This window comes from Ovis canadensis, chromosome X, assembly GCF_042477335.2.
Source record: "Ovis canadensis isolate MfBH-ARS-UI-01 breed Bighorn chromosome X, ARS-UI_OviCan_v2, whole genome shotgun sequence".
Classification (NCBI taxonomy): Eukaryota; Metazoa; Chordata; class Mammalia; order Artiodactyla; family Bovidae; genus Ovis; species Ovis canadensis.
Genome location: NC_091727.1, coordinates 40539198 through 40559936, shown reverse-complemented (window position 1 = coordinate 40559936; position 20739 = coordinate 40539198). Strand labels below are relative to the sequence as shown.

The 20739-nt window shown below is 50.8% G+C and overlaps 1 long non-coding RNA gene across 1 annotated transcript; it reads left to right on the top strand.

Annotated features, from left to right (window-relative positions):
- The first annotated feature begins 1826 nt into the window (after positions 1 to 1826).
- On the top strand, positions 1827 to 14018 carry LOC138930199 (uncharacterized). The gene is made up of 4 exons (XR_011446114.1): positions 1827 to 1960; positions 2737 to 2841; positions 3661 to 3757; positions 13785 to 14018. It is a non-coding gene; the product is annotated as an uncharacterized lncRNA (long non-coding RNA).
- The last annotated feature ends 6721 nt before the right edge of the window (positions 14019 to 20739 follow it).

The following is a 20739-nucleotide window of genomic DNA, read 5'->3' as shown; positions in this document are numbered from 1 at the left end:
CACACACACAAATCTACTTATCTCCTTCTTTAAAACTATCCCTTGCATGACAGTTCATTCCAATGATAGGTTCACTGCTCCAAGTGGTCTGTGAAACTAACTGCCTATGGAGTTTGTGGTACATCCATGTCCTTATCTGTCAACAGGCTATAATAATGGTGCCTCTTTTATACAGATGTGTGAGAACTAAAAGACTTAGTGCATATAAAGTGCTTACAACAGCAGCTGGCACGCAATAAGCACTCAATAAACTCCAGCTATTATTATTACTCCCATAAACATCTCTGCTGATAGCAATCTTTACCTTGTGAAGGTGGATTGGATTTCTTGCTGATGGTTTGGAAGTTATCAAGATCTGTAGCAGGTGCTGTTGGCACTGGTGTGCCCTCTGCCCAGCCCAGAGGCCCCTGCTGACCATTCTCGTACCTGCAGATGGTGTCCTGCATGTCGCTGCCAGAAGGTTCTGTCTGGCCTTGGAAGGAGTGACGGCCCTTCCAAGTGGCTTATGGGCGGGATAATGGCTCTGCAAGCGTTGGGGAATGAACACCCTTGGAGCGACTATTAACCAGTGAGGCAGAGGAGGTAATGCATCAATATCTCTATTTCATCACTGTACCATGGGACAAGTCTACGGTCTCCCGGAGGGTCCCACCACAGGGCGAATCTACTTATTAACGCACCCTTTTAAAAGAATTGATTTGGTTGCATCGGATCTTAATGACGGCACATGGGATCTTCATTGCATCGTTCGGAGCCTGATGAAGGACTCTAGCTGCGGCACACAGGCTCCAGAGCACGCAGGCTCAGTAGTTGCAGTGGGTGGGTTTAGTTGCTCCGAGGCTTGTGGCATCTTAGTTCCTTGACCAGGGATCAAACCTGCTATGCAAGTCCTCTGCATGGCAAGCCGGACTCTTGACCACTGGACCACCAGGGAAGTCTCTAACATCCCCTTTTTGCCTTTCCCCTCTTTCTTATCTCACCACCCTCTCCATTGTATTTTCTGGGATCACCTCCCAAAGAGATTACCCGTATGTGTGGGAAATAATACTTTTGGGGAGGGGGCCAGTACGAGGCTAAGCTTAATGCAATGTAACGAAATTTTTCATGTGGTCTGGCAACTACCTCTGGCAGTGATTCTAAAAGTGGAGTTTCTCGAGGTTGTGAGTGATGACTGCTTGATCAAAGTAAACCTGCGGCCTCGTCAGGTGTCAGTGGTGAGGGAGACACCTTCGGGTGTCTGTGCGCTGGGGTACCCTTTAGGGCGCTCGTTAGTTTTCTGGATCTCTCACACTTCCCTGTTAGTGACTTCTCCTGAGAAGGCTCTGCTTTGCTCAGGGATGGCAGGACGGTTTCCTGCTCAGGTGGGGGCTTTTGTGAGTTCTGGGGGAGCCCAGGGCAGATTTGTTCCATGAACACCTTGTTTGACTGAGGTTCTCCCCCTGCGCTGGGCAGTGGACATCAGCTTTTCCAGGGTCTGTGACAACTTCCTCCTCATGTTCTGAAAACCTGCAGGATGATGGGCATCAGGAAATATTTAGGACAGTTAGGCTGCTGTTCACACTTTGCAACCAAGAGGAAAGATACGAACTGACTTGTGCATGTGTGCAGTGGTGTCAGAAAGCAACTTCCAATCAGGGACAGAGTAGCCAGAAAAAGAAAAAAAGAAAAAGGATAAAAGAGCGGACTTCCCCTGAACAGCAAGGAGACGGGTGCCCTTCCATCTCCCCCTCCCATCAGGGCCGGCCTCCGGGAAGACAGACCACTTCTTGCATGGTTTTCTGAACACCATGATCTTTTAAGGTTGATTTAGGATTGTGTCTGTTTAGGAAACACATAGTCCCAGAGAAGGGAGCTTTTGTAGTTGCAGAAGAAAAATGAACTCCCAGGAAGGTTTTCCAGATTTTGGAAATGAAAATGGTGATTGTAATATCTGCCTTCCCTGTCCTGAGGATTAAATGAGGTAATGTATGCAAGGCTCAGAGCAGGCGCTCAAAATGTGAGTGTTGTTATTCTAATAGATGGAGTTCTATAGAATACCTTGGTTAACTTTCTCTGATGCCATTCTGAATGTTTTTGTTTCCGCCCAAGAGGAGCCTGAGTCTAACCTTGCTTGCCCAGAGAGCCACCTTGAGTTAAGCGCAGTCCAATGAGTTGCATCCATTTCTCTGGGCTCCTTTGCACGTGGCGGATGGCTCTACATGTGCCTGGCATGAAGTAACAAGCCACGAGGGGAACCATCATCCCCAGCACACTCCCATGGGGCTCTGAGGCCGGTGGATTGCAAACAGGAATGAAACGGAACCCCAGACTACCTAGTTCCTACTGTGGGGGAAGGAAAGCAGCTGAGAATGTATTAATAAATGCTCCAATGGGGATTTGGTGGTGGAGTCTCTAAGTTGACCAGTCAACGTGCAAAGACTTCTGGACCTAGAATCTAACTCCAGGAAGGCTCTATTTTGGGGTCAGGAAATCCATCCAAACCCTTTTTCCCTAGCTGCATGTGAACTTCGGGGAGCAAAAATTATGCTTCTGCAGGAGCCAGCAGAAGAGCCAAACTCTCCAAATCGCCAAGGCAGCTGTCTCAAATGTACATGTTATTAGGCTGATTGAAATAATCAGAAAACAGCTCCAGAATGCTGGCTTGGAGAAAGGCAGCACTTTCTGCTTGGCAGAGAGTGATGTCAGCCTCCTCAGCGGGGGGAAATCAAATGTTGTCTTCCTTCTTTTCCCTTCTAGAAACACTTCCCTGCATTGTTTGATTTCCCATCCATTTGGCGAGACGGGCTCTTGGCATATCTCGCCTGCTGTGCCACGTGGCCCCCGGGCGTCCCGGGTCACCAGGTGAGGGAGAGACGCAGAACGACCCCCCAGAAACATGTCGGCTTTGGATTGCAGGCAAGTCCTCTGTGCCCGGAGCCTGTGTTTTTCTCCATCTCTCTCTCTTGGCCTCTCCTTTACCCAGGTTGTTATTATGCGAGCAAGAAAAGGCCAAAACCCCTGCAAATCTGACCTCATGAGGTAGAGCCAAGTGTCCCCATCAGAGGAGGGAGACGGAGCAGAAGCAGAGGACGGGAGACAAATGATCCCTGTCTCCCTGTGATGAAATCGAGTTAGCGCTGGCCACATTAATGCCCACTTAGAGTGCGGAAGGGACCGCGACCGGGTCAGGGCCGGGCTGGGAGGGTGGGGGGATGCCCCCCCAACTGTGGCTTCATAGCTCTTAGCATCCCTTAGTCTCCTTTGCAACCTGGGCCCAGTGGTCCGCTTTCAATGCACTGTCTGGCCCTGATTTGCACATTTGCAGGCGGGGGAGCAGGTCTGAGCGTGGGCGAAGTGCTAGCTTTGCGTCCTGTCCTTCCTCAGGTTGGTAGCCTCCTCCCTGGGGCTCCCTGTGTGCCACCCCCTTGTCAGATTTCCAGATTTTGGGAGAAATCTGGGAGGGGGGATGGGTAAGGGCCGTGGGTGGGATGGGGGTGGTGGGGAGTGGTGCTCAGGGGACCCAGCTGCCGGCATTAAGCCTCAGAACAGCTCCTGGAGAGGTGGGGGCCCAGCCAGGGACGGGGGAAGGGAGGGGGGCCCTTCTGTGTGGTATTTGCACATCGGTGGGGAGCGTGCTGCTTCCAGGCTCCGAGCAATAACAAGGCACATTTGCTACTGCAGGTTTATTAACGAGGCCGGCGGGAATGAGGATTGGCTTGTCCACTGTGTTAACTGGACTGGAGGAAAAAAGGAAAAGTCAGAAAACAGCAGCATTCGGGTTTGTGTTCAACTTTCACTACTCCTCTGGACTCCTGCTGACCTCTGCCTTGGCTGCCACTGGGGGTGTGGGGTGCAGGGGGAAGAAAGGGGCTGGCGGGGGTTGAGGGGTCTGTTGCTCATTCTCTGCATCCCCCTGTCTTCTATTTTTTTCTTTTGAATTAATGCATGTGTGCTAAGTCACTTTAGTCATGTCCGACTCTTTGTGACCCCAGGGACCCTAGCCTGCCAGGCTCCTCTGTCCATGGGATTCTCCAGGCCAGAATGCTGGAGTGGGTTGCCAGTTCCTACACCATTTGAATTAATGCTGGGCACCATTTTTGGTGCTCTTGGGTCACAAGTGGACATTTTTTGGCCAACTGATGACCACAAGACATTCTTTTTCTGCAGTACAGACAGCTTTCCCAGGGTTCTGCTGGCCCTGACATGGGGCATGAGGTGTCTGCCCCGCCTGCCCACTCAAGAGGAGGGAACACTTGAGAATCCTTGAGTGTGGAAAGTCAGGAAACTGGGAACCCCTGGGATGCACCATCTTGCTCCCATTCCTGCTCTTTCTCAAGGCTCTCACCTGCCTTAGTTGGGTCCCCTGCTCTGGGTGGCCATCCTACGCAGGGGGGTGTAGACAAAGACACCTCTGGGTCTGTGGGATACGCGGTGGCCCCCAGGAGCCCTTGGACCATTGTGGTCCCAGCGGCCCTTGCCCTGGGGCCTGTTGTCTTCCTTCCTACCCTCCAAGGCGGTGTGACTTTGCAGCCAGCATTCCTGTTTGCTGGGCAAACACACAGTGAAAACAGTCCAGTGCCGGAGGCTTGCAGCCTGGTAGCCGCCCCCCACCTCCACCCTGGGCTGGCAGGAAAGAGCATAGTAGGGAGGTGGGCATTATTTGGGGCCCGCGGGCTTCTCCCCCTGTACCAGGGGTAAAGGTCAGGCCAGCTGGGGAACTGGGGGTCATTCCACACCACGACCTGTCGGAAGATCACCAGTCCTGGTGAGAGGTTGCTTGGGGAAGCTAGATGATATTATCGACCAAATTGGGGTTTGGGGATTATCTATGGATTTCATTTATCTGTGTTTTCCCGGTCTCTCTTGTTGTAGGTAATTAAGAGCTGATTGCTGGTAATTAAGAGTTGTTGAGAGAGCCAGCAGGATCCAAAAAGGAGACTCACACGTTTTTTGTCTGAAAGACTCCTGATATCTTGCCCCTCTCCCTCTGCCTGCCCCCACCTGGTGGCTGTGCCCCCATGGGGGCATGGACCCCCAGAGAGCATGTCCCAGCTTGTCAAGCAGATTCTACCTTCTGACTTCATTCCCTGCTGTGGTTTCCAAGCCTTGAGAGAAGACATGCAGGGGGTGAAGTTCTAGAGTTCTGACCCTTAGGTGTGCTTTCCCCTATTTTTCCCAAACTGAAGGCTTAGCGGGGCTCTTGATACCCTGTTTCTGCTGGTGGCGGGCAGCTTGAACTTGGCAAGTCCAGGCACAACTCATTTGGGTTGAGATCATGGTCACTTTGGGGCCGAGTCTCCTTGCCCTTTCTGCCCTGGTCTGAGTTTCAGGGTTGGGTTGGGGAAGGCTGGGTTGGGGAGGGAGGGAGGGAGTTCTTTGTGGTCCTCGTGCTACCCTGCTCCCCCTCCCTCCCCTGGGCTCGCTGACCTTGGATGAGTTGCGTTTGTCCTTCCTAGGCCAGAACACAGAGCCTGATGTCCTTGGCAGCCTTGGGTCCAGGGGCCTGGCATGCTGTTTCCTTACATGCCCCGGGGTGGGTGGGGGAGGTTTCAGTTAACCCTTAGGCGGACTGTGGGTACGTGGGTGCTCTTGGCTGTTCCCCCCACTGTGCTGGAGTGCTCAGGGCCTGCGCCAACCTCGGGACCACTGCCAAGGCCCCTCACGCACTCACGGCCCCTTTACCTCTGCGTGCGTGTGTGCTCACTCAGTCCTGTCTGACCCTTTGTGACCCCATGGACTGTAGCCCACCAGGCTCCTGTGTCCATGGGATTCTCTAGGGTGTGCAGTTGTCCCGACGGGCTGCTGCAGAGCAAGGCCCGGGCCCCTCTCTCCTCTCCACGCTGATCAATCTCTCTGGGCTTTCCGTGCCTCTCCCGTCTGTGTATTGTAAGAGCCTCAGGCCTGTCCCAGGCTTCACTTGACCTGGAGACCTTTCTACCAGTTAACCAACCTCTCAAACTGGTGGAACCTTTATTCCCTTTCCCTGTGGCAGGAAAGCTGCTCTCATGCCTCCCTGTTCTCCATGTTATGGTAAGAATGAACATTAAATCCCAGGCATCTAAGAAGGTAGGTTTTCAGAATTACAGAACATTCACTTTTGTCCCGAGCCCTGGATGCTTGCATCGGGAATTCATGGCTCTCGAGAGCAGCTGATCTGCTACAGATTTACGAAAGTCTTCCTGAGACCCTGAAGCTTTTCCTTCCCAGCAGACTAAGATTCATTGAGCCCTTCCGACATGGCCCTCGCTTTGCATGGGTCACCTAGTGTAATCCTCACACTGCTCTGTGAGGATTGCCAGTTTGCATATGAGGAAACTGAGACCGAGGGGTTAAAGAAGTTGCTAGGATTTTTTTTTTTTTTTGTCTCTGGTGCCCAGACTCACTTCCCGGCAGCCTGACCTCCATTTCCAGCTGTGGCTGCGGCTGACAGTTCCATGAGGGCTTCCACTCAACTCACCCTGACAGCCTCTCACCCAAAGTGCGAACCTCGCATCTGTGCCTTGTGTTTTCTGCCAGGGGCTTCTCTGTTGCTGCAGATACTGGGGGAGCCTGCTTGCCAGGCAAGCGTGCTCATCCAGGAAGGAGGCTGGCTTGCTCACATGTCTGGCAATTGATTCTGGCTGTCAGCTGAGTTGGGACTGTTGGCCAAAAATCTACACGTGACCTCTCCAGGTGGCTTGGGCTTCCTCACAGCATGGCAACTGAGTTCCAAGAGTGGGGGTCCCAAAAGAGAGAGAGACAGGTGAAGCTGTTTGCATTTTATGACCTAGCATGGAGTCACACAGCATCACTTACACCCACCCAGGTTCAAAAAGACACCACCTCTTGATGGGAGTGGCAAGATTCTGGAAGAACCTATGGGACTGGAAATATTGCTGTGATGTATTTGAAAAATACAGTTGATCATAACAGAAGTGTCCAGGGAGTAAGTGGGTAAGACATCACTCAAACATGTTAAAAACTCAGATTTCAGGGAGCCAGTCCAAGGAACACCCAGGGTCCAGACACAATATAAGGGCTGCCCCCTGCCTTGATCTGAGAGATGCCAAGAAGACGTTCATTCCAGGTGTCGGAACACAGGAGACATCCTCTTCTGGGTTAGTCTTTGCTGTGATCCAGGAAGTCATTAGAGCTGGCATTGCAAATGTTCTGGAAAGTGTACTCCCAGAGGGTCTGCAATGCAAGACCAAGACAAACTGCACCAACCCAGTGGAACAAGTGTTCCGACCACGCAAGCACCAGCTTCTGGGCACACAAGGGACAGGAGCCTTCCCCCAGGGCTCAGACTGGGGCCTTTCCCACTGAAGGTGACATCTGAGCTGGGTGGTGATTGACAAGTAGGTGTTGCTGGAACAGAAAGGGGAGATGAGGCAGACATCTCTGCAGAGAGGACAGCTTGCGCAAAGGCACGAAGCGGGGAGGAATGTGGTGAGGTGACTGGAGCCCGTGGGTGGAAGTGGTGAGGGAAGGGGAGGAGAGGGTGGATGGAGGCTGGGACCACATCCGCCAGGCCTGCCAAAGAGATGGGATCAATGAAGGGATTGATTTTTCTCTTTCCTCTGTCCAGGGCATCAGAACATTCCTGGTTTCCTTGGGAAGAATAGGAGCTAGGTGGGTGTGGGAAGAGAGACCGAAGCCGCTGGGGGGAGAAGGAGGAGGAGGAGAACCTGAAAGGGAGGGAGAGGGAGAGGGCGAGAAGCGGAGGAGAAAATGAAGGGAAAGAAGAAAGAGAAGGAGGAGGAGAGGAACAGAGACAAATCCTGAGACAAAGGACTTTTTCATAACGTGATCTTCAGCCACCCTGGGCCCCTCAGCCACATGTGAGAGCCTTTGCTTTGGAGACCTTCCCTTGTCCATTAAGCCTCTGTACTTATTCATTCATTGATTCCGTTGATAGGCACTTACTGTTTGCACTCTACTTCCTTAGCTTTCCTTTGTGTGTTTTCTCATTTTAACAAATCAATATGGGGACATAGTGGACGTGAACTTAGGGGACAGGGGAATATTCGAGCTCTGATGGCCTGCTCGTCCCTGCCACACACCCCCTGACTTCCCTCCCTTTGAGAGCTTGCTCCGTGCCAAGAACCCGACATGGCAGTTTGTACTCTCTGTTCATTAGGGTCAAGTTGGGCTGAGGGTCACCGAAAAACCCCACTTGACAGCGGCATGTTCAGAACAGAGTTCGATTTCTCTCTCTGGTTTAAGAAGTTCAGGTTTAGGCAGTCCAGGCAGCTCCAGCATTGCTGAGACCCAGGCCCCTTGACCTTGTTGCTTTGCCAAGTATGGCTTCTATGGTGGTCGAAAACCATGTCCGAACATCCTTCAGTGGTCCTTCCAACTGGGTGGAGTTTAAGTCCTCTCTCTTTGTATATGGGCCAGACTCTTCTTTAAAATACACACACACACACACACACACACATATAATTTGGCTGCACCAGGTCTTAGTTGCAATATGTGGGGATCTAGTTCCCTGACCAGGGATCGAACCTGGAGTCCCTGCATTGGGAGCACAGAATCTTAGCTACTAGACTATGAGGGAAAATCCTAATTGGAGACAGATGCATGAGGGGTGTGTGTGTGTGTGTGTGTGTGTATGTTTGAGCGCTCAGTCATGTCTGACTCTTTGTGACCCCATGGACTGTAGCCTTCCAGGCTCCTCTGTCCATGGGATTCTCCAGGCAAGAGTACTGGAGTAGGTTGCTGTGCCCTCCTCCAGGGGATTTTCCTGACCCAGGGATCGAACCCTGGTCTCCTGCATTGCAAGGAGTTGATTTAACCCCAGCCACCACGTGCCCACAAACACATAAAAGAGCAGGAACCACTGAGCTGAGGCCAGTCAACCCCCAGACCATGAGAAAACAAAACAAGACCATCATATGATGTTCTTTTAAGCCACTAGGCTTTGGGGTGATTTGTTACATAGCAGTAAACAACTGGTTCAGCTCTTTCTCCTAAAGTCACTTTATGGCCCAAGGTGGCTTCTGGAGCTTAACATTCGTTGACTGAAATGCCAACTGGTCTGAAAATCCAAGGCATCCGATTGCTATGCAGATGGCCATAAGCACTTGTCTGTCACAAATGTCTGACTGTTCTGTTCCAGGGACCATATATTTCTGCCCCTATTGGAGCTTTCCCAGCCCCACCGTTCCACTTGAGGACAGCCTTCCTGAGGGCAGAGAGCTCTTTGAAGCATGGGATGGGGCCCCCCGAGGTCCTGGAGACATGGACCTGCCTGCTGCCCACATTGGCAGCTGCTCCCCATCTCTGCACCGGCTTCTTGCTCACAGTCTCCAGGTGGCGTGGCACATGTGGTTGATACAGAGCCACTCAATTTCCTGCCTCACCTCACCTCTGGCCTCCTGGCTTGCAACCAAGTCTTCCTGTTTGGGGTGCTGAGGGTGCTGCGGCTTCGCACTGGCTTTCTCCAGCCCCTCCCTCTCCCCCCAGGGACAAGGTTTGGGGGGCAGGGCAGGAGAAACAGTGGCCTTTGTCCCTGCAGTGGGAGAGGCCCTTGGCTGAGGCCTAGGCTCTCATCCAGGCTCTGCCACTCACTTGCCACTAGACTCAGCAAATCCCTTTAATTCTGGTCCCAGTTTCCTAATCTATAGAGTCTTCACATGTTGCGATTCTGTAGTATTGGGTTGGGGCTTCCCAGGTGGCTTCTCTCTAGTGGTCGAGAACCCATCTGCCAATGCAGGAGACTTAAGAGACGTGGGTTCGATCCCTGGGTCAGGAAGATCCACTGGAGGAGGGCATGGCAACCCACTCCAGTCTTCTTGCCTGGAGAATCCCATGGGCAGAGGAGCCTGATGGGCTACAGTCCATGGGGTCGCAAAGAGTCGAACATGGCTGAAGTGATTTAGCATGCATGCAGTACTGGGTTGCCCAAAAAATTCATTCTGGGTTTCCCATACCATCTTACAAAAAAACCTGAATGAACTTTTTGGCCAACTCAATATTTATTGCGTGTCTTTGTTATCATGGGGTTAAGCTCTTTGGAGGATCTGAGGAAATTGTATCAGTTAGTGATCTTTCCATTATAAACTCAGCTCAAACCAATGTTAGCGAAAGGACAAATGTATGGCTTTATGTTACTGAATGATCCAGGGGTACCCTGCTTCAGGTATGGCTTGATCTAGGGCTTAGATATCACTCTAGCACCCATTATTTGCTTTGTTTCCTCTGGATAAGCTTCAGTGGCTGCGTATAGTGTTTGTGCCCTGCCCTGTCCCACCCAAATCCCTGGATCATCTAGCACCCTGCCACACCCCATCTCCCCCACCTTTGTTGCAGCTGTGTATTCTAAGCCTGGCATTCTCCCTTAACCAAACCCAGCCTAGGAGAGAGACCCAGCATTCCCAGCCCAAGTCCTGATGTTCACTCTGATTGGACCAATGCGGTCATGTATGTCCTCTAATTAAACCAATCAGGCTGATCCCTGGAGCTGGGGGTAGACAGCCCCAACTCTTTAACTGTCTGGCTGGGAAAGGGAGGAAAAAGATACTGGCAGTGTGTGTGTTGCAGGGGAGGGAGGGCTTTGGGGTTGTTCAGTCTCTCAGTCAGGTCCCACTCTTTGTGACCCCACGGACTGCAGCATGCCAGGCTTTCCTCTCCTTCAGTATCTCCTGGAGTTTGCTCAAACTCATGGCCATGGAGTCGGTGATGCCATCCATCCATCTCTTCCTCTGTCGTGCCCTTTTCCTTCTGCCCTCAGTCTTTCCCAGCATCAGGGTATCCTCAAAGGTCTTACTTAAGAAAGCAGATTTATACTCAGGTCACAGAGCTGAACCCTAATGACCCTTCCCACAGTGTGGTGATGTTTGGCAAAAGGAAACCTCCATGTGAGCTTGGCAGTCAGGGAGGGCTTCTTGAAAGAGGCAGGACTTGGCTGCTGAGGAGAATTTGCATAGGAAGGAGCCTGGGGAGTGGGCAGACAAGGACCCCCTTGTGTAGGTAGGGTCCACAGCCCTGCACCTCCTTCCAACCCAGCAACTACGTTGATTGGAGTGGGAACAGGTCATGATTATGGAAGCAAGAGAGAAATTCTTTCCTGGTGTCATGGGTAAATTGCGTCTCCCCTAAAATTCATATGTTGAAGCCCTTCCTCCCAGTGTATCTTAGAATGTGACTATATTTGAAAATAGGGTCTTTTGAAAGGTAATTAAGTTAAAAGGTGGTCACGTGGGTGGGCCCTAATCCAATGTGATGGGTGTCCTTGTAAGAAGAGATTAGGACCCAGACCCACACAGAGGGAAGATGGTATGAAGACACAGGGAGAAGACAGCCGTCTCCAAGCCAAGGAGAGAGGACTCAGAATGAAACCAACCCTGCTGATACGTTAATCTCTGACTTCCAGCCTCTACAGCTGTGAGACAGTAAAACTCGGTTGTTGAAACCACCCAGCCTGTGGTTCTTCGTTACGACAGCCTGAGCCAACTAATATCACTGGTTTCAAATACTATGGGGAGCCCCACCTCTCCTGGCTCCTTCCTGGGGGCCTGGCTTCCTTGCCTGGAGCCTTGCTGTCAGCTCTCTGCCCTCCTGGGGTCTTTCTCCGACTCCCTTCACTCCACAGCTGACACCCTCACTGCAGGGGCTTTGCCAGTCAAGCCTTCCTAGTCACGGTTATTCTGAGCTTCCTTTTGGTCACCTGCTCTGAACTGTCCTTAATGTTAAATGCTCGCCCTGTCCCTGCCATGCGTATTTTTGCAGAAGATGAAGCCAGATTCAGCTGTTTTCTGAAACGGGAGATGGAATTTTCCCCGATGTAGAAATAATGGTGCCCAATTCTTGTGGGAGGTGGATGGGGCTGGTGCTGGCACCGCTGGCCTTTCTTTCCCTCAGAAATAGCCCCACAGTGGCCTCGTTTTCTAAAACTTGCAACTCAGCGAGTACTTAGCCTTTAGCAAGAAGAATCCACTTTGCTGAAGTTGAAATGGGAGAGACCCGTTTGTCAATGTAGGCAGCCGCTCAAGCAGTTCATCCACCGGTCTTGGGATTAAGACATTCTACTTCCAAGGACTCTGGTCAAAGACAGCGCTGCACCCATAGATTTGGGCTTCCCCCTGCACCTGATAAGCTGGTCCTGGAAAAAAGCGGGGGGCAGGGCTTAGAAGGGTAGATGCTATGGGCAACAGCCTGGGCCCTAGTGGAAAGAGTACCTAAGTGCAGCTTGGTGCAAACAGGTCTTAGACTCAACCCAATAGATGGTCACCCTTGCAAGCACTGACCATCTCCCTCCAAAGATCTGGCACTAAAAACCAACAAAACAGGCCTGGCCTGCGTTTTGCCCATCCTGGGGAGAAGCTGGAAGGATCTCTGAGGACTTACTTTTTATTGGGGTGATTTAAAGCTATACAAGTCAGCCTGTTTGTGGGGGTAGGGGGGTGGAAAAGGACAGTGAGGGTTAGCAGGCAGGGTGACTGTTAGTTGCTCTCTGTGCAATGGGAACCGGAAAGATAATCTTTCTGGAGCATTTAGGGCTCCAGTTAGAATCTTTCTTCTCTGACAAAGGGTTTCCTTCCATTGTTGTGTGGTCTTGCTCCCCTCCCCCTTCAACCTTGGCTCCTGGGAGGGGATAGAACTGGTGTGGGGGGGGTATATGTCAAGGGTTCAAGGGGTGGTTCCCTGGGCTTGGCAGCCATCGTGGGGGCAGGAAGGGCTGCTTGGCCTCTGAGACATATCCTTGAAAGTTGAGGTCCCCTACCCTTTCTAGCAGAGTGCAGAGCCCATGCCCCGGCTCAGGACCCAGAGTCCAGGCTCCCTACAGTTACTGCGCTGCCTTGACCCTCCTCCCCACCTCCCTTATTCTCTCTCCAATCCGCCCCCCACACACACAAGAACTGGCTGCCCTGGTCCTGCCACTTCCTGGTTTACAGCAGTCTGAGGAGGGGAGAGCGGCTAACTGCCACAGAAATAAGTCTCCTGGCAAATTAGCTGCAGGATTTGAAATCCATTTTTATTCTACCCATTATTAATTATTGTTATTTCTGCTGTTCATTACCAGCTCGTCTCCTAGATCAATTCCCGGAACAAAGGCTCATCAAAGCATTTCCCTCCCCACAGGGGCCCACAGAGCCACCAGCACTGGGCCCCAGCCCCAAGTACCCCCACCCAGGGCTGGAGATGGGGAACACTTCTGCGCCTCCCAGCAAGGTCTCTCCCCTGCTGGTTTCAAAGGTGGAGCAGAACTGGGTCAGGTGCTCCCACTCCCAACTCCTCAGGCTCTGCCTTCTCCCCACCCCCCACATTCAGAGCCACCAAGCTAAGAAACCTATTCTTACTTCTACTCTTGTACTTTGAAAACAATTAAGATTTAAAACATATTCGGTAAAGTCCACCAATCTTAAATGTACAGGTCTATGGCTTTTTATATAAGTATAGATTCATGATCACCCAGATCAAAGCACAGGACATAGATGGGGGTGAGGGGTAAGCTAGGACTTTGGGATTTATAGATACACACTTCTATATACAAAACAGATAAACAACAAGATCCTACTGTATAGCACAGGGAACTTAATATCTTGTAATAACCTATAATGGAAAATAATCTGAAAAACGGTATATATTGTATATATAACAGACTCACTTTACTATATACCTGAAACTAATATAACATTGTGACTCAACTATACTGCAATACATAAAGATACAGGACATTATCAATACTCGCCCAGAAGTTCCTTATGCCCCTGGCAGCTGACATTTTGACATGCCCGAAAGGTACCTATTTTGTCTTCTAACAATACAGACTTGTTTGAGAACTCCCATTAACTAGAATCATGCAATATATATTCATACAGGTCTGGCTCCATCCACTCAACATCGCCCAGGACATCCATCCATCCGTCCATCCATCCATCCGTCCATGTGATAGCAGGGAGCAATCATTTGTTCTTTTTCCAGTGCTGTGTCACGTCCCTTTGCATGATTACATCATGGTCAGTTTATCTATTCTCCTGTTGATGGGCATTTGGATAATTTCCAATTTGCGGCTGTGCTGAATAAAACTGCTCTGTGCATTTGTAGGGCTAGGCGAACATAAGCACTTGTTTCTCTTGGATATAGGCCTTAAAATGAAATTGCTGGGTCATAGGATATGCAATGAAACCATGCTTGATTTTTAGAGTAAGCCAAAAGACGGCAATGCTTAGACTGAAAGGCTAAAACTTAAATGATGACATTTCAGGCACCATGTGGGTGGGGAGATATTTTGCTCATGTGAGTGGGGGATTGTTATAAATATGGCCCCCAATGGATCATACCTGCCAGTATCCACATCCGTAGGTAGGCCTCTCTCATATTGACCCTAGGTTTAGCCACATGACTTATTTTGGCCAATGGGACATGAAGAAGCATGATACAAGTGCTTGGGCTCTGAGGCCTGTCTGCTTGACCTGTTGCCTTCACCATATGAAGAAGCCTTGGTCTAGCCTCCTTGAGATGAGAAGACTACAGAGAGAATGGTTCAGGTTTGAGGGGCTGGGGGTAAAAAAAGAAAAAAATTTTAAAAAGTGGGGCTTCCCTGGCAGTTCAGTGGTTACGGCTCTGCACTCACCCCACAAGGGGCATGGGTTTGAGCCCTGGTAGGTGCAGTGCTGCCAAAAAAAAAAAAAAAAAAAGATTTGAGGGGACTAAGGAATGCGATTTTGGGCGCTGATTGTTACTGCAGGATAACCTAGCCTATATAGAAGTTGGTACCAGAAGTGGGATTCAGCTATAACAAAAGCTCTAAAATATGAGGTCTTGGCTAAGGGTTGGGTGGCAGATGGCAAAGAGAACAGAAAGATAGTGACACACGTTTGGCAGTGGCTAAACATTTGCTAAAGCTGGGACTGAGTCTTGCTGGCCGGGGGCGGGGTGGGAGGTGGAAGGGGGCGCACAGCATTGCCACTGTGGCCTTCCCCATCCACGTAGCTTCCTGCTGCCCAGTGCGCCCAGCCCCACTTTCTGCTTACAGATCCCATCGTTTCGTTACTAGCATCAGTGTGACTCTTTTATCTTTCATTGAGTTTTCCTTTGTCTTTCCTTCCTTTCTTTTTGCTTTTTCCTGGCTGTTTCAACTCCAGCATCCTCTGAGTCCAGGTTGAAAGAAGGAAGGGACAGGAAAATCTTTGGAAACAGAGGCAGGAGTTTAAATTTCAGAAAAGAACATTTAGAGTTATTCCTTTTCACAACCCAATGGGGCTGCTAAAGCACTGGGGGTAGAAGATTAGGGACCTGGCTTACAAGAGCGAATTGTGGTTATTATATTTATTATCAGCTGATTACTCCATGATGGTGTAATACCCCCTCTGGTTCCTATGACTGTTGAACTTGGGGGTCAGCTTCCAGCCTTACCACTACCCATCAACATGTCCTTTCAGGCACCGCTGCAGCTCTTTGAACCTTCCTTTTTGTCATAACCTGTTAATGGGGGTGAGAATATTGGTCCTGGCTTCCTCACGGAATGGTTGAGAGATTGATGGAGTAACGCCCGTGAAAGCAACACGGACTGTGCAAAGTCTCATCCAAGTGGAAGCAATGCAGTATCATTAGCTCCAGGAACTGCCATCAGGATGAACTGTTTCATTTTGGGGGCAATGGGTTTTGAGTTTTTCAAGGTTATTTTGTTTTATGGCCTCCCTCCTTAGTAATCCACATATATTTGGTGTGCTTAGGAGCAACAGTAGGTTCAAGAAGCTTTCTCTGTCTCTGGCTGTATTTGCAAACCAGTGGTGCTCTCATTTTTATGAGGCTCTCAGCTCGTTTCAGGAAGAATCACTACCAAGTCGATCTCCTTACTTGCTGGAAGCATATCCTATCTCTCTGTGTCACCAGAGCTGTTTTGACATCAGACTTCCTGTTGGAATAAAAGAAGGCTTCATTCTCAATCCACCGCCTTTGGACAAGCTTCCGGGAGCTTTGTGCTTGTGTGCAAAAGTTCTGTGGGACCGGGGATGGGCACAGCCCACATGTACACATACATGACCTGTTCTGGGAAGAGAGGCTGTAGGTTAAAGTGGACCCCCAAAGACAAAACCCCTATCACTGTGAGGCCTAGGCCGTGACTATAAGATTGGGAATCTAAGACATCAGCAAGAACCCACTGGCGTTAGGAGCAGTTTTTCCAAGAAGGAAAACTGCCCAAGGTGTCTGGACCTACTTCAGCTAGACCCACAGACCTGCTTCACTGTCAGCAGGAGGGTCAAAGCTATGTCCCTCTGAAAATAGATGCTTTCCATCCTGGTCGATCCAAGTATGGACACTTTATGCCAAGCCGGCTATGGGTTTTGGTAAAAATGTAGCTCAAAGGAAACAGATGAAAGGGGCCAGCATCCCCACGTTATATTGAAAAGTGGATGCATCCAGTAGACACTGTTGAGGGGGAATTGTTTTATCCCCTTTTCTCTTTCTTTAGATGACTAGATTTCCCTTCTCTTTTTAAGGTACGGACGCCAACCTCACAGTAGAGGCAGCGGAGCCGAGCATTCAAAGTTAAACTGGGAATTTTGACTCAATAGACCTTGAAGAACAAACAACTCCCAGGGAATACTTCCCACAATGGTGGCTTTTATTTATTTATTTAGTTTTTAAAGTGATGCCAGTGATGGAAGGGGAGGTGCGAAATTCTACCAAGGATGTCGAGACTCATCTAGGCCGAGACTCATCTATCAGGGGCAACCCAAACTTAAGCCTTAGTAAAGGGGAATCGAGCTAGGGGGCTCAGAGCCCCAGCTTTCAGGGTGCACAGGCGAGAGTGGGAGCAGCGGAAGGAGGGCCAATGCATAACCGATCCTGCGGGCAGGTGCAGCTCCGTGATGGTTGCAGAGTCAAAATAATTTTATCCAGAGATGAACAGTGCTTCCCTGTTCAGGAACCATCTCCCTACTCTAGGGGGTTGATTTGGAAACAGGGGCACATTTTTAGTTGTCGCAATGACTAGGGGCTGCTACTGACATTTAGGGACCAGGGAGGGGGGACAAGGACACTTAACATCTTGCCCTGGGGAGGATTGTCCCATTGACGGAGCTGGTAGCTGCAAAGAAAGGAGGCCTGGGAGAGGCCTGAGGACCCACTGGCCACTTGGAGGCATGTGGCAGGAGGTCTAGGGGGAGAGGTGTGGGGGGAGGGGCTGGTGCTATTTAGGGAAGCCAGTTACCGCCAACGCGCCAACGGAGAGTGAGAAGGAAGACTGTGTGAGTAGTTCACTGTGAGGGTGGGCCCCCTCCTCGCTCCAAAGTCAGAGGAGGCAGGGGTGTGCCCCAGACAAGGGATTTCAGGTGGGGCAGAATCAAGGGGTTGCCTCAGAAAAAGGTAGACGGGGCCCTTGCCCAGGCCAGGCAAACCTCAGCTGGACAGAAAAGGGCCCCTGCTGCTGACTTCCTCCTGCTCTGCTCTCAGCTTCTCCAGTTCTTAAGGGGCAGGACCTCTGCCTCTGTGGTTACCCCGAGGATTCCCACCATCCCCCCAGCAGGAACTAACCTCTACTGGCCTGGTCCCCTGCAGGCTCCGGGAGCCACCCCCCGGGAGGTGGGTCCCCCTGCCAGCAGCGTGTAGAGGAAGTGGGCATCCCCAGGCTGTAATGTTAAGTCACTCCACAAAAGGGGAGACAAGAGGGTGAGGCCTGTCTAGCCAACCGTTGTCCTGTCGTCATCCACCGCCGGTCCATACCGAGTCCCACAGTTCGGTTGCTGGGCCGGGCCCAGGGACTGTAAAAAGGTCTCAGGTCGGCTGTTAGCTAGTGTTTTGTCTTCTGCCAATCAATGGTTTGCAAGGCAAAGGAGACAGATGACAGTGGCAGGGAGCAGAGCTCAAATACCGCAGGGGGAGGGGAGCTGACTTCCCACAAGGGCTGGGGGAAGGGACGGGCCCAGCTGCTGACATTTTTACAAAACAAATAAGTGTGGGGCAGAGCTAGTGACCTCAGTGTGACGGAAAAAGACAGTCAGCAGAGCATCTGCCAGAAATGGCATGTTTCTCAGCCCACCTGTTAGGAAGCGGAAAGAGCGATGTTGACTAAGATCATCACTGCAAGCAGTTATTGAGTGCTTACTGCATGCCTGGCACCGATCTGAGCACTTGATGTGGGTTATCAGATTTTGCCGTCATATCCATCCTGTTCTGTTCGGAAGTGAGGAAACTGAGGCCGAGGTGTGTGAATTCGCTTGTCCAAGGTAGTAGACCAGAAGCGCTGGAAAAGTGACTTGATCCTGGCATCCTGTCCACAGGACCTATGCAGCGAGCACCCAGGGACCCTAAACAGGTTCTGTGAAGTGGGGTTTTTCTGCACGTGTGTGTGTGTGTGTGTGTGTGTATTTTGGGCCTGTATTCCAGTTATCTATTGTTATATAATGAATCACACTAAAACTTAGTGACTTAAAAAAAAATAAAACAACTATCATTTCATTATTATCTCCTGCTGTTCTGGGAGTTGTGTGTCCTCAGCTAGACAGTTCTCTCTCTGTCTCTGTGTCTGTCTGGTGCCACTGCATCAGACAACGCCTGGGGCTGAGGTCCTAAGGAAGGCTTCCTTCCTCGCTCACATATCTGGTCACTGATGCTGGCGGCTAGCAGGGATCTCAGCTGGAACATCGCCATGAGGCCTCTCTGTATAGTCTGGACTTCCCCACAGCATAGCGGCTAGTCTGGAAGAGCAAGTATCCTGAGAGTGGAGGCCTTAGAGGTCACATAGTGACACTTCTACCACTGTCACAAATCCGGACAGAGTCAAGGGGAGGGGCCATAGACCCCAGCTCCTGATGGGAAGAATGACATGAGATTGTAAAATGGGCTTGTGGCATGGGAGATCTTGTTGTGGCCATCTTGGAAAATGCAATCTGCCATTATACTTTTTCTCTTTAATTTTTAAAAGAACCTTGTAAGAGCCTCTGTGAATGAAGTCGAGATTCATTTCGGAGTCCCTTCCATTAGTGACCAAATGCTAAATGAGGGCTTCCTGGGTGGCTCAGTGGCGAAGAATCCACCTCCCAACATAGGAGACACGGGTTCTATCCCTGGTCCAGGAAGACCCCACATGCTGTGGAGCAGCTAAGCCTGTGCACCACAACTGTTGAGCCTGTGGGAGCCTGGGACCTGCAACAACAGAAGCCACCACAATGAGAAGCCCGCACACTGTGACTAGAGAGTAGCTCCCGCTTGCTGCAACTGGAGGAAAGAGTGTGCAGCAACGAAGGCCCAGCACAACCGAAAGTGAATAAATAAGTTACGTTGATAAGTAAATAAATAAAAAGATGCTAAATGACTAGGGACCCAGAGACTTGCTCAATAGCCTCTGTTCTGTCCCCATCATAGCTTCCCTGCTAGGAGCCAGACACTGAGGTGGAATTGGGGATACAAAATTCCTGGTCCCAGGAGAAAACAGCAACTATCAGCTGCAAGGAGAAAATTCCCCCAAACACCTACCCCAGAGAATTATCTTCTTCAGTTTTTTCAAATGTACATTAGTAGTGGTGGTTTAGTCGCTCAGTCGTGTCCAACTCTTGAGAACCCATGGACTGTAGCCCGACAGGCTCCTCTGTCCATGGGATTTTCCAGGCAAGAATACTGGAGTGGGGTGCCATTGCCTTCTCCAGGGATCTTCCCCACCCAGAAATCAAACATGGAGACGGCCCTAAAAAGGCAGGTAGAGGGAGTGGTTCACCCTGAACTGTGCCCACTTTCTGCCCCTGTCCTTGTGCTGGCTTGGCCTTATCCTTCTCTGTTCTTTGTTGTTACAGGCTGAATCGTGTCTCCCCAAAGTCATATGGTGAAATCCCAACTCCCCGTACCATGCAATGTGACTGTGTTTGGAAATAGGGCCTTTAGGGAGGTGTGTGCATGCGTGCTAAATCACTTCAGTCTCCGATTCTTTGTGACCCTATGGGCCACAGTCTGCCAGGCTCCTCTGTCCCTGGGATTTTCCAGACAAGAATTCTGGGGTGGGTTGCCCTGCCCTCCTTCAGGGGATCTTCACGACCCGGGGGTTAAGTCTGAGTCTCCTGCATCTCCTGCATTCCAGGCAGATTCTTTACCACTGAGCCAGTGGGGAAGCCCCCTTTAAGGAGGTAATTAAGATTAAATGTGGTTACAAGGGTGCAGCCCTAATCCAGTGAGACTGTGTATCTTTATAAGAGGAGGAAGAGACACCAAGGACCTGCTTGCACAGAGGAAAGATCACGTGAGGACATAGCAAGAAGGCGGTTGTCTGTAAGCCAAGGAGAGAGGCCTTAGGAAAAACCAACCCTGCTGACACCTTGATCTTGGACTTTCAGCCTCCAGAACTGTGACAAATAACTTTCTGTTGTTTAAGTCACCCCGGTCTTAAATATCTAATAATTTGTTATGGCAGCCTGAACAGAAGAACATGTTCTTCCTGTATCCTCCTTTAGAAAAGCCCTCTTCCAGCAAGGTGGCCAAGGCGGGTACAGGTTCCCAGAAGGCCTATCCCTGGATGTATTACCTGAGAGGAGTGGGGGCCCTGGAGTAAAAAGCATAAAGCTGCTTTGATTGGATTAACTGGTAGCCATCTAGGGTCTCTGGACTCACCAGTGAGGGGTCAGCTGAGGGCAGGCAGGAGGCTGGTACAAAGCATCAGCCAGTTGTGGGAAGGAGACGGCAGGCAGCACGAGGGGTTGGGGTCTGCAGGGACCCTCCAGCTTGGCCCCTGGGGCAGCACATGCAGCCCTGGCACTGCCAACACCAGAGGTATGGGAACCAGCAGAAGGGCACCCCCCACCCACTGAATCCACCTGAAGCCCAGCCCACTCCTGGGTGCAA